The 13,018-nt window shown below is 35.9% G+C and overlaps 1 protein-coding gene across 4 annotated transcripts in view; it reads right to left on the reverse strand.

Moving 5' to 3' along the window:
* PRKD1 (protein kinase D1) overlaps positions 1 to 13,018 on the reverse strand; it is a 350,894-nt gene that overhangs the window by 66,451 nt on the left and 271,425 nt on the right. The window lies entirely within an intron of this gene.

Genomic DNA, 13,018 nt, shown 5'->3' on the forward strand with positions numbered 1-13,018 from the left:
CTCCTGGATTTATTGATTTTTTTTTTGAAGGGTTTTTTGTGTCTCTATCTCCTTCATTTCTGCTCTGATCTTAGTTATTTCTTGTCTTCTGCTAGCTTTTGAACTTGTTTGATCTTGGTCCTCTAGTTCTTCCAATTGTGACATTAGGGTGTCAATCTTAGATCTTTCCTCACTTCTCATGTGGGCATTTAGTGTTATAAATTTCCCCCGAGACACTACTTTAAATGTGTCCCAGAGATTCTGGTACATTGTATCTTCATTCTCATTGATTTTGAAGAAAATCTTTATTTCTGCCTTCATTTCATTATTTATCCTGTAGTCATTCAGGTGCAGGTTATTTAGTTTCCCTGTAGTTGTGCAGTTTTGAGAGTTTCTTAATCCTGAGTTCTAACCTCATTGCACTGGGGTCTGAGAGACTGTTACGATTTCCATTCTTTTGCACTTGCCAAGGAATGATTTACTTCCAATTATGTGCTCAATTTTAGAGTAAGTGTGATGTGGTGCTGAGAAGAATGTATATTTTGTAGATGTGGGGTGGAGTGTTCTGTAGATGTCTATTAGTTCTGCTTGGTCCAGATCTGAGTTCAAGTCCTAGATATTCTTGTTAATTTTCTGTCTCATTGATCTGTCTAATACTGACTGTGGAGTGTTTTAAGTCTCCCACTATTATTGTGCGGGAGTCTAAGTCTCTTTGTAGGTCATTAAGAATTGCTCAATATATCTGGGTGCTCCTGTATTGGATGCCTATATATTTAGGACAATTAGCTCTTCTTGTTGCATTGATCCCTTTACGATTATGTAATGCCTTTCTTTGTCTCTTTTGATCTTTGTAGGTTTAAAGTCTGTTTTATCAGAGACTAGGATTGCAACCTCTGCTCTTTTTTTTTTTTTTTTTTTTTTTTTTGCTTTCCATTTGCTTGGTAAATCTTCCTCCATCCCTTTATTTTGAGCCTATGTGTGTCTTTGCACGTGAGATGGATCTCCTGAATACAGCACACCCATGGGTCTTGACTCTTTATCCAATTTGCCAGTCTGTGTATTTTGATTGGTACATTCAGCCCATTTATATTTAAGGTTAATACTGTTATGTGTGAATTTGATCCTGCCATTTTGATGCTAGCTGGTTGTTCTGCCTGTTAGTTGATGCAGTTTCTTCATTGTATCGATGGTCTTTACAATTTGGTATGTTTTTGCATGGCTGGTACTGGCTGTTCCTTTCCATGTTTAGTGCTTCCTTTAAGAGCTCTTGTAAGGCAGGCCTGGTGGTGATGAAATCTCTAAGCAACTACTTGTATATAAAGAATTTTATTTCTCCTTCGCTTATGAAGCTTAGTTTCGCTAGAGATGAAATTCCGGGTTGAAAATTCTTTTCCTTAAGGATATTGAATATTGGCCTCCACTCTCTTCTCGCTTGTAGGGTTTCTCCTAAGTGATCTGCTGTGAGTTTGATGGGCTTCCCTTTGTAGGTAACCTGAACTTTCCCTCTGGCTGCCCTTAGCATTTTCTCCTTCATTTCGACCCTGGCGAATCTGAATATTATGTGCTTGGGGGTTGCTCTTTTTGAGGAATATCTTTGAGTTGTTCTCTGTATTTCCTGAATTTGAATGTTGGCCTGCCTTGCTAGATTGGGAAAGCTCTCCTAGATAATATCCTGAAGAGTGTTTTCCAACTTGGTCTCATTCTCCCGATCACATTTAGGTACACCAATCAAACGTAGATTTAGTCTTTTCACATAATACCATATTTCTTGGAGGCTTTGTTCATTTCTTTTCACTCTTTTCTCTCTAAACTTGTCTTCTCATTTTAATTCATTAAGTTATTCTTCAATCTCTGATATCCTTGATCTTTAATCTCTGATATCCTTTCTTCTGCTTGATTGATTTGGCTATCAAAGCTTGTGATACTTTGCAAACTTCTTGTGCTGTGTTTTTCAGCTCCATCAAGTTGTTTACGTTCTTCTCTAAGCTGGTTATTCTAGATAGCATTTCATCTAAACTTTTTTTCAAGGTTTTTAGTTTCTTTGCATTGAGTTAGACCATGCTCCTTTAGCTTGAAGAAGTGTGTTATTACTCACTTTCTGAAGCCTATTTCTGTCAGTTCATCAAACTCATTATCTAGTTTTGTTCCCTTGTTGGTGAGGAGTTGTGATCCCTGGAAGGAGAAGAGGTGTTCTGGCTTTTGGTGATTTCAGGTTTTTGTGCTGGTTTCTTACCATTTTTGTGGATTTATCTACCTTTGGTCTTTGAAGTTGGTGACTTTCAGATGTGGTCTCTTAGTGGAGGTCCTTTCTGTTGATGTTGAAATTATGTCTTTCCATTTTTTTAGTTTTCCTTATAATAGTCAGGCCCCTCTGCTGCGACAGCTGGAGGTCCACTCGACTCTGCTTCCCTGGGGCCTGCAGAACAGCAAAGATTGCGGCCTGTTCTCTTCCTCTGGTAGCTTTGTCCCAGAATGTTACCTGCCAGATGTCAAGCAGAGCCCTCCTGTATCAGGTATCTCTCAGGATATACAGAGATCAGGGAGCCACTTGAGGAGGCAGTCTGTCCTTTATCAGAGCTCAAGTGCTGTTCTGGGAGCTCCATTGCTACCTTCAGAGCTGGTGGGAAGGGACATTTAAGTCTGCTGAAGTGGAACTCACAACCGCCCCTTTTTCCAGGTGCTCTGTCCCAGGAAGGTGGGGCTTTATTTATAAGTCCCTGATGGGCTATTGCCATTTTTTCATAGATGGGAGTCTAGTCACAGTCTGCCTGCAGTGGCCTTGCTGAGGTACAGTGGGTTTCACCCTGCAACTGTGTAAACTTTCCAGGGACTTTGTTTACACATGCAAGGTTAGAACCTCCTCAGTAATGGCAGATGCCCAGGTTTTACTGGGTTTATTAGGTTAACTAAATGGTGTTTAAATTAATTTCCACCACTAGTTTCTATTCCAATTTGGCCCCACATTTTTGGTGAACCTGAAAAAATCTGTAGAATGATTTTTTTTTTTAAATGGAGAGGAAAAGTTGAAATGCTTTGGAAAATTGTTTTATTCTGCTTCATTAATATGTTTAGAGCAAAAAATGGCTCAAAACTTGAAGAACATATTTAAAATTTCCTTTTCTATAACTGGGAAACATATATAAGAGAATGCATTTTAAAAAATTTTATATTTTTATATTAGCCATAGGTTCTATGAATTGGAGGAGTATGGATTAAATTACAGGTGTGGAGCTTTTGTGAGAATTGACATCACTATAAAATATGGTATTGAGAGCGGTGCATATAAATGATTTGATTTGGCAAATAATAGATAATGACAAACATAAAGGAATTTTTTTTTCTGTTAGAAGCGTAAGAGATACCACATCATGCATGAGAGATAATACGATAACACAATGATGAAAGCTGTATTTTAAAGCCAAGAATAAAGGTTAAATAGAATAAAAATTATAGAGATCAAATTTTTTGTTTGTGGTTTCACAATGCATCTTTAATATCTTATACTAACTGTTTCATTTGAAATTACTGTCAAAGTTAGAACTCTACTGAACACCTACTCAGAGAGACAATGCATCGTGCTCTTCTAGAGACTGAATTTGTTTTTTTAACCTGGTGTGCTAAATTAATGACTCAGCAACTTTGGAACCCTCCCAGGAAATGATTGCTTAGATTACATTGTGGAAACTCCAACTGCCAGCACGTCTTTAAACATTTAACAGGACTGAAATCCCAATAAGGTATATGCCACTTCGCAGTTCAAAATGAACTCTCTTCATTAGTTAAGCTAGAAAACACAGAAGAAAAGTTGCCTTTACTTGTGGTTTATTGTCACTTGTGTAAAAAATTCAAACATAAATTTCTCTGAGATAAAAGTTGCTTGACAATAAAGAAATGGTTCAAATGAAAATGTGTGCATTTTAAAATTATTTCTGTGTATTAACTAAAATTCATTTCACAGCCTTTCACCGTGTCTGGATTTTGGAAAACAAATTCCCTTTAAGTTAAAGAGAAATAGAAAAGTAGAGAATACTTTAGCATACACGTGGACATCTCTTTATGGATCTGTTTGAATCATTTGATAATAAGCTCCTGTGGAAGAACAATGTCCAGAACAAACAGTAAGCAGTTTCATCTGAGCAAAATGTGTGTTTTCAAGCAGTAAATGCATAGGATTAGTAGATGAGACATTTGAATAGATATATTTAACATACAGAGTTTAATAAAAGATTTTTACAATTTAAAGTTACATAAACTTTAACACTGATATACTTGCTTTATAGGATTTCAGTTTTGAGAGAGGACACCTGGCTAAGGAATGTTTTCCACTGTGCTTGTCTGCCTGCTCTTCGCCCCTACTTCAGCATGAAGATCTGTGCAGAATTCTTCCACTACCAAACTCAAACACCTAATAGGCTATTCAGATTAATGGGTGGCTCTTGGCATCAAGGATGCAATGGGGAATGGTTGAGACTATAGCAATTTGGAGAGAACAGTGTCACTGTGATGGCCACAGCTCAATTACTTCTAGTAGGTGCCACATGAACATGTAAACCCATTGTTGACAGATCTTTTAGTTTTCAAAAGAAGCAGGGAATCTAGGTGTCTTATAAAATAACTTGATCTAGATGTTAGCAACTGAAAAAAAACATTTAACAGCTTTGTGTCAGTCAGTGTATCTGGGGACTAAATCTAGTTCAAAGGGAGACCTCTGAGGTTACAAAACGTGTTTTCTATCATTATTTAGTTCAATGGGGGACCTTTATATATGCCAAACTATTTTCATAGCACTTTACATGGATTTCATTTATGTATACCTCATGTAAAAATAAACTATACATTTTATACAACTATTTTCATAGCTCTTTACATGGATTTCATTTATTTATACCTCCATATTACACATAAAGAAGCTGAATTACTAAGAGGTTAAATCATTTGTCCAAGATCACACAACTTGTAAATAGCAGAACTATGAATTCAGGTAGTCTTGTTCCAGATAACAGTGATCTCTTTCTCCTTAGTTTCTCCCAAGCTCTCACATTCCTTGATTTTATGCTAATATAGAAAACAGCAATTATTTTCAACCTCTCATTTAGTCAATAAGAAATACATAAGAGGCAATGAGACAACAAGAATAATCAAATAGTAGTGTGTTTTATGTGCCAAAAATGCAATGCAGAGTATCATGAACCCCTTAACCTTGACCTACAGAAGAGATTTTTTAACCAGCTTGTCTGTACTTAGATGATACGAACTGAGTCATGCATGTTTTCCAGAACACAGTAACTAGTGAAATAAATGGCTGCTATTGCATAAACATTATTGAGTTGGCTGCCTACTTTCCTATTCAGGTGTTATTATGCTTAAAAGATACCAGCACAACTGTGCAAAAATAGATGTAAGCAAATGTTAATCTTTTATTCTAGAATTTTCAAGATCTAGCATTTTGGACTATCATTCAAAGAACATTATAGAGTAACACTTTAAGACAGTTCTCTCCTATTGCCATCAAGATTGATCTATCTAATTTAGCAAGTTTTGGGGCAAATTTTACCTAAAATCCCAATTTACATGCTTCAGGAAACAGAAAAATGAGGAAATAACAATCTCTGTGCCCAATGAGTTTACTAGCCAGTAGAGTCTAAGACACAGCATAATGGTTACTATTGTTGACCTTGATATTTACTCTTTCCCTTTCTTCATAGATGGTTTCTTCCTTATTCTTCAGATTTTGGTTCCTATTCCCCCTTCTCTGAGAGGCCTCCACACCACCTAATTTATTGCTTAACCTCACTCCATACTCTATTACTCTCTTACATCATCCTGTTTCCTCCAAAGTCATTACTGCAGCACGCAACTCTATTATTTACCTATTTGTTAATTGGATTTTTCATTGCCTCCCCTCAACAGAATATAGGTTCCAAGAGGGTATAATCTTAATTATTTTGTTCATCATTGTATCACCAAGTTCTAGAATACTGTGTCACACAGAATAAGTGCTTACACATATGAAAGTCTGAAGGAAAGATAAACCATATTCATGGTGGAGGTGAGGGATCATTCAAAAGAGAGTCCTGAAGAAAAGACATTTGCATGGACCCCAAGGTGTCTTGCCATGTCATGGCTATGTTGAGTATTATTAGTAATTAAAATTTTGTTTGGGTGTGGGGCAGGGAGAAAGAAAGGATAGTTAATGGGGTACAAAAAATAGTAGAGTGAATAAGACCAAGTATTTGCTAGCATAACAGAATTACTATAGTCAAAAATAATGTAACTGTGCATTTAAAAATAACTAGAAGAGTGTAACTGGATTCTTTAAAACCCAAATATATTCCTACTCTGTACCCACAATGATTAGATAGATAAATAAATGAATAAAATTTTTTTTCAGGACAATTCAGTCCTTTCAATCTGCAAACTGCCCAGACATTTCTTTTTTATACTTTAAAACTGTCTGTCTCACTTAGGGATGATGACCTAACCTGCTGTTAGGAAAACATTGCTGTGAATGCTCCGTCTGAGGCCGAGTTTGTTTTTCTGAAGCAAAAAACAAACAAACAAAAAAGAAACAAACCACAAACAAACAAACAAACAAAAACCCACACGGTTGTCTCCTGCAACAACACCTACATAAATATATAACCTCACCCAGGCGTAGGAAGTTTCCAGTGCAGAGTTATTTGGCAGCAGAAAAATATGAAAACCCTTGATGGAGTTCACATAGGAAAGCACTATAACAGGCTCTATAATTCAGGCAGTAGAGAGTAGGGTGTTTGCTGAGCTTCAGGTTGTTTTGTGCTGTTCTGATTCTCTAACCCTTGAACTACCTGTCAAATGTCCTAAATATATAGCATAAATAAAAGCTAATCAACACCTTTTCACAACAGTGAAAGGGTGGCTACAGGGCAGGCAGAAAAAATGTGTGCCCACTGCTTAGTGGTGACAGATGCTATGTTATACAGTGGAGAATCCATTTCTTAATGTTTGCAGCAATTTGTGAAAGCTTTCAAAGTAATAACATATAATCTCTTATTAAAAATACAAGGTTATCTAGATTTGCTGAGTGCTAATGTAATCGTGGAAGTTACATTAACTTTAATATTGCCTCACTCTTTTCGAGTAAACTGAAATGAAGGGTAAAGGAACCTTCATTTAAGAAGGTTCAAGAATTGCTGCAAATTACATGTACTGTTCTTTCAAAATGTCAGTTTCCAACATCCTACAAATCTGTGGGTTCCTGGAGGAAAGGGGAGATATAAATAGGATTCCCTCTTTTTACTGAAGGCAATGCAAATTTATCACTATGCTCTCTAAATTTATGAAATAGAAAAGGGGCGTTTCCACTGAGGAAGAAAATAACTGCATGTCAACAACTTCTACTTCAGGGTTTTAAGTGTCAGAAAGTGAAATGGAGGGTAAAGAGATTATGTGGAAAAACCAAGAATAGTAATTTCAGAGGTAAGTATTCCCATAGTATTTGACCTTGCCGGAATAGACAGGGACCTGGCCTAGGTTTATGAGCTCACTGGAAAGCTGAATGAAAGAGTCTGGAAAGAGACTGTGGCATTGATTACTACTGCATTAGAGACCAAGCAGCTGGGAAAGCATGCCATAAACACAGTCCTAAGCCACAAAGGCGAGAGCCTTTCCCTTCAAAAATGGCCCATAAGGATAACTTCATAGTACATTATAGAATCCTAGCTCGTAACACTTAGTGTCAGACACTTAGCATTTCTGTGTGTACATGCTCATGTGCTTCTGAAACAGTGTGGTAAGACTGAAAACAAGATTTTAAAGCAACTTAAGTACAAAAGAGAAAGAGACAAAAGATAAGAGACTTTTTATCTATCTACCCCACACCCCCAAAAGAGCTCTGGATTTTAAAAATACAGAAAAGCACTCACTCATGAAATTATATTACTCATGATATTTTCAGTGGATGACTACAGAAAAATAGATAACACTAAAAACTGGGCTATTTAGAGAAAGAGGCATATTTGTTCATAACTCCTGGGCATTGTCTCATCTTACATTTCACTATATTTATTATCTAAATGGCAACACCATCACTCTTTTTGAGAAGGCAAGAAGAAATTCATCTGATTAGATTAAATCAAGTATTAAAACTACATCTAAGGGGTTGAGTAAAATAATTGTATCTAAATATTTGTGAAAAGACACAAATATTTTAGAAGCTGAATTTTTTTCTAGTTTCTAGAAGTCTAATTTATAGTACCAACTCCAGTCTTTCACTCTCCTCTCTCCTTCTCATTGCTTCTTCTACACAAATCTTTCTTCTTTTTTCCTGGGTAGGTTCATTCACGAGGACATACAAACTCTTGAAGTGAATATGAGTAACCTTTTTTTCATATTTTTAAATAATTTCATTTATTTTGAGACGAGGTTTTGCTCTGTTGCCCAGGCTGGAGTGCAATGGCTGCAATCTCTGCTCACTACAATCTTCCCCTCCCAGGTTCAAGTGATTCTCCTGCCTCCAACTTCTGAGTAGCTGGGATTACAGGCACGCACAACCATGCCCAGCTAATTTTTGTGTTTTTAGTAGAGAAGGGGGGCGGGGATGGTTCACCACGTTGGCCAGGCTGGTCTTGAACTCCTGACCCTGGATGATACTCCTGCCACGGCCTCCCGAAGTGTTGGGATTACAGGCCTGAGCCACTGCTCCTGGCATTTTTTTTTTTCATATTCCTCAGGTAGGAGTTCAGAAGTTATGAGCAGTCAGGAATAAAGGGAGAAGAGACTTAGATCTGGCCCAGCCTGGAACATTAGATGAATGCAGATCCCCATGAAGTAAATGCCTGTAATTGGTAACAGTGAAAGGCTCTGTTTCGTGTCTTGTCAGGAGTGTTACAGAGGTCACAGCACCTTGCCTGAGAGTTGTACAGGACCTTCAGAGCCTTTACAAAAAATCTAATTGTTCTTAAGACCTATATAATATTAGTAAGTGGGGGGCAACTGGTATACAATGCCACTTTCTCCCAGGAGGGTTCATGAAGAACTCTCTAGTAGTATTCACATTTACAATCACACATCTGCAAGGTTTTGTTCAGAGTATGAATTTATGGATATGATAAGCCAGACATGTGGAATGAAATCAGGTCACAGTTACTCAAAGCTGGCCTCACAATCTTACTAATTTTACTGAAGGGCACTTTCCCCAGAAACTTACTACTGCACACAGCCTCAGGAAGCAGGTAAGTTCTGTTCAAAAAATTGTTGGACATCTTTCCTCACTGAAAGTACACACTGCCAAGGTTTGAATATGAAAAACCAGTTCATATAATAATCAAAGAAAAACTTGCAATATCTGACAAATGTATTGCATAGGTGTCATGGTGCATATTTAAATGGAAAAATGACTTTTTAATTCAGAGAAATCACCAGGATTCCCAGAATTCCAAAACACAAGAGTAAGTCTCCAATTCTAAATAAACTTTTGGTACATTGAAAAATATCCTGGAAAATATGGATCTGGGCAGTAAATAGCATCATAGTTTAGAAATAGCTTTTTGTCCATTATTTGCTTATTTGAAAAGAAACTACTTTGACTATTATAAAATGTATCAGGATCATATCTAATTATAGATAATGCAATGCTGGTATTCTCTTGCTTTCATTTTTTTTATATAAATGAAAATAGTAACTAAATGAATCATTTTTGAGGGGAGATTTTCTAGGAAAGCATGCAGCCTAGAACTCATGTTAGTACAATCCATGTCTTAATTACATGTGAGTCAGTAAACCTTTATGAAAATAATAGCAGTTTATGGCAAATTGTTATTTAGAAAATATGCATGCTCACATAAAAAGTTAAACCGAATTTTGTCAGAATTTCATAAAATTAAAGGGTGTACATGGACAAACACAGAGAAAGCTTTTAGAATGAGCAGTTTTTTCCTAATAATTTCTGTAAGGCAGTCTGAATGTTAAGAATAACCAAAAAGATCAGGCTAGAAGCATTTAAATACATGAAAAATACGTTTTCTGTAGAGCCTCTTAACATCAAAACAAAATTAGTAGATACCTCCTTAAAGACATTTAAAAACATTTAAGATGACTTTAATAAAGTTATTTAATTTAAAAAAAAATTCCAGAATGTAAAAAATGCTGTGTCATCAATTATACCCTAATCCAATATGTTAAATTCTGCTTCATTCTATACCTTGACTTCAGCTCTTTACCTCAAGAAAAGTTCATTCTCCTCAATCACTTGACAAAAATATTATCTTTAATCTGGCCATGCTGATTTATTTTCAACATGTCTCTATATGGTTAACTTTCTACATGGTAAGAGAATGAATGAAAATATGTCTTCTACACATTAAAAAATCAATATAGGAAAATACATCAAGAACACACACAAAATGAAAATACACTTCTATCATAGGAATAGAGGATGATAGTATAATACATCAAGACTCTAAACAACCAATAAGCAACTCAATGGAAAAATAGGCAATTCACCATAACTGAAACACAAACGGACAATTATATAAAAAGTCTTTATTCTCTCCAATAAAGAAATATATAGTTAGGCACAGATTTTTAAAATATATTTTAAATTAGCAAGGGGGAAAGCCTTTTAAAATACTGACAACATCTGTTGTTGAGAAGAGTATAAGGAAATGGAAACTGTCATACACTTTTGTTCGTAGAGTTAAAAATTTAAACTTTTACACCTTTTTGAAGAACTATTTTTTTAGAAAAGCAGTATAACCCATTCGGATTCTAAGAATGTTATTTACTAACACATTCAATAAATATTTACTTTTAATTTTATTATTTTTTTGAGACAGAGTCTTGCTCTATTGCCCAGGCTGGAGTTTAAGTGGCATGATCTTGGCTCACTGCAACCTCTGCCTCCTGGCTTCAAGCAATTTTCATGCCTCAGCCTCCTGAGTAGCCAGGATTACAGGTGCATGCTGCCATGCCTAGCTAATTTTTGTATTATTATTATTATTATTTTAGTAGAGGCAGGATTTTGCCATGTTGGCCAAGCTGGTCTTGAACTCCTGGCCTCAAGTGATCTGCCCACCTCAGTCCTCTAAAGTGCTAGGATTACAGGCATGAGCCACAGAGTCTGTCCAAATAAATGTTTATACAGAATCTACCAATACTTTTACAAATACTTCGAAAATACATAGAGATGCTTGTTTTTTGCATTATTTCAAATTTAAAATGGAAACAGGAGAAGAAATTGATCACATAAATCAATATATTTCATTGTTACATGATAGGAAGCTCATACAAAGACATTTATTATATTTCCTCATTGGTATATGGTTTACCTATGAAAGCTCCATGAGGGCAGGTAATTTATCTATTTTTGTATACTTGTGCACCTCAGGGTTACAGACCTGAAAGTGTAAACTGACCAGCACATGCTAAAAATGAAGCAATCACCACGTTTCTAGAACCATTCTGCTACTTGCACAGCTGTCACTAAAACATTTCTCTGAAGAAATTTTGGTCAAATTTTATGCATCAGCTTCTTCCAAGACATTTATAAAGAGAAAAAAGTCTGTTATCTTTTTGACAAACTAGACGTAAACAAAGTTCAAGAAAAATAGCTCATGTCGAAAACACATCTTATTTCCATCAGGAGCTAGCCTGTGAAGGCCTGGCTGCTTTTAATTTGTACAACTTGCACAGAAAATCAGACTGCTCTTCAGTACTCCTTTATGCAATCTGTTACCAACTGCAATGTGGGAGAAGGAAGTGAAAAATGTTTCCCGTCCTTCTTTGGCTTCATGCCCAAAGGATTATTTGAAAGGAAAGATACTAATTCACATTTAAAATTATGTCTAGAAGGCATTTTAAATTACAAACCAAATTTACAAGACTATAAAAAATTACACTCACCTAGCTTTTACACTGGACTTACTCTAAGTAGGACACTTTTTGAATAAGAATGATTTTCCAAAAATAGGAATTTACTATTACTGAAGAAGACTTCTTCATCTTACAGCTTACGAATCAGAAATCTTGACTCATCATCTTAATTAACCCAGAAAATGTTCTGGTTGTGTTTTCAATAGCTTCCTTTGTTAGAGTTACCTTAATGAGACCATCTTAGAGTGGGTACTAATAATAATATTTGAAATTTATATTCTCATGAGGCAAAATAACAGTAAATATACTCTCAATTGACCAAGGTACAGAAATAAAAGATACTACATATTCACAAGTCAACTGACCCAAACAAACTATCCCAAGAAGAGCACTGCTGTATGCTCTGCATTAATAATTGACCTAAATACCTCTCTTCCACATTCATATCATTAATTGCTTCAGATAAAAAAAAAAAGGCCAATTTTGGAGGTGGGCTTAATTAAAACATTTTTTGAAGGAAATTTGTGTCTTTTTATACATAATTTCTGTCTGGATTGAAAGACTGACGTTTCTATTTGTATACCATTTTTAGAAAATAATTAATAGATGGTGACAACACATAAGAATGAAAGACCCTTTCCTGAAAAGTTAAGTTCAGGAACTGTAAACAAGCAGTTACAGCCATCTTTAGGCAGTCCTTGGTTTGCTCCTTACCCTGTCAACTGAAACTCGTGCATACTGGGATGGTGTCCTCACTTGGCACGCTTCTGTGGTACTCGGGATCAGGACATGGTTACAACATACATGAGATTCGTTTAACATAGTATTAAGTGAGGGCTGAGGCATTCTTCTTTATTCTCAATCTGTCTGCTCAGTTTCATTAAAACAACACCAATGTTATGAAATCCAGCAATCACAGGTCAAAATTTGACCTAACAAACCTAATTTGATTACTCTAACAACTTCATTGCTCTTTGGCTTATTGGGACTATGAAAAACTAAACATAATAGGACAAAAGCAAGGAAAATTTGTGGGCTTGCTGTGAGCCAATGGGTTGAATTTTGAGCAAAACTCTGACCTGATTCTTCTCACAAAGTCAATACAGACAATTGTCTGATGTCAGCCTAATATGCTAGTTTCAAAAAGATAGTGAAGCAAATTTCTACTGCCAGGTAGTATTAGTACCTA

Source organism: Saimiri boliviensis, chromosome 2 (assembly GCF_048565385.1).
Source record: "Saimiri boliviensis isolate mSaiBol1 chromosome 2, mSaiBol1.pri, whole genome shotgun sequence".
In the NCBI taxonomy this organism is placed as follows: domain Eukaryota; kingdom Metazoa; phylum Chordata; class Mammalia; order Primates; family Cebidae; genus Saimiri; species Saimiri boliviensis.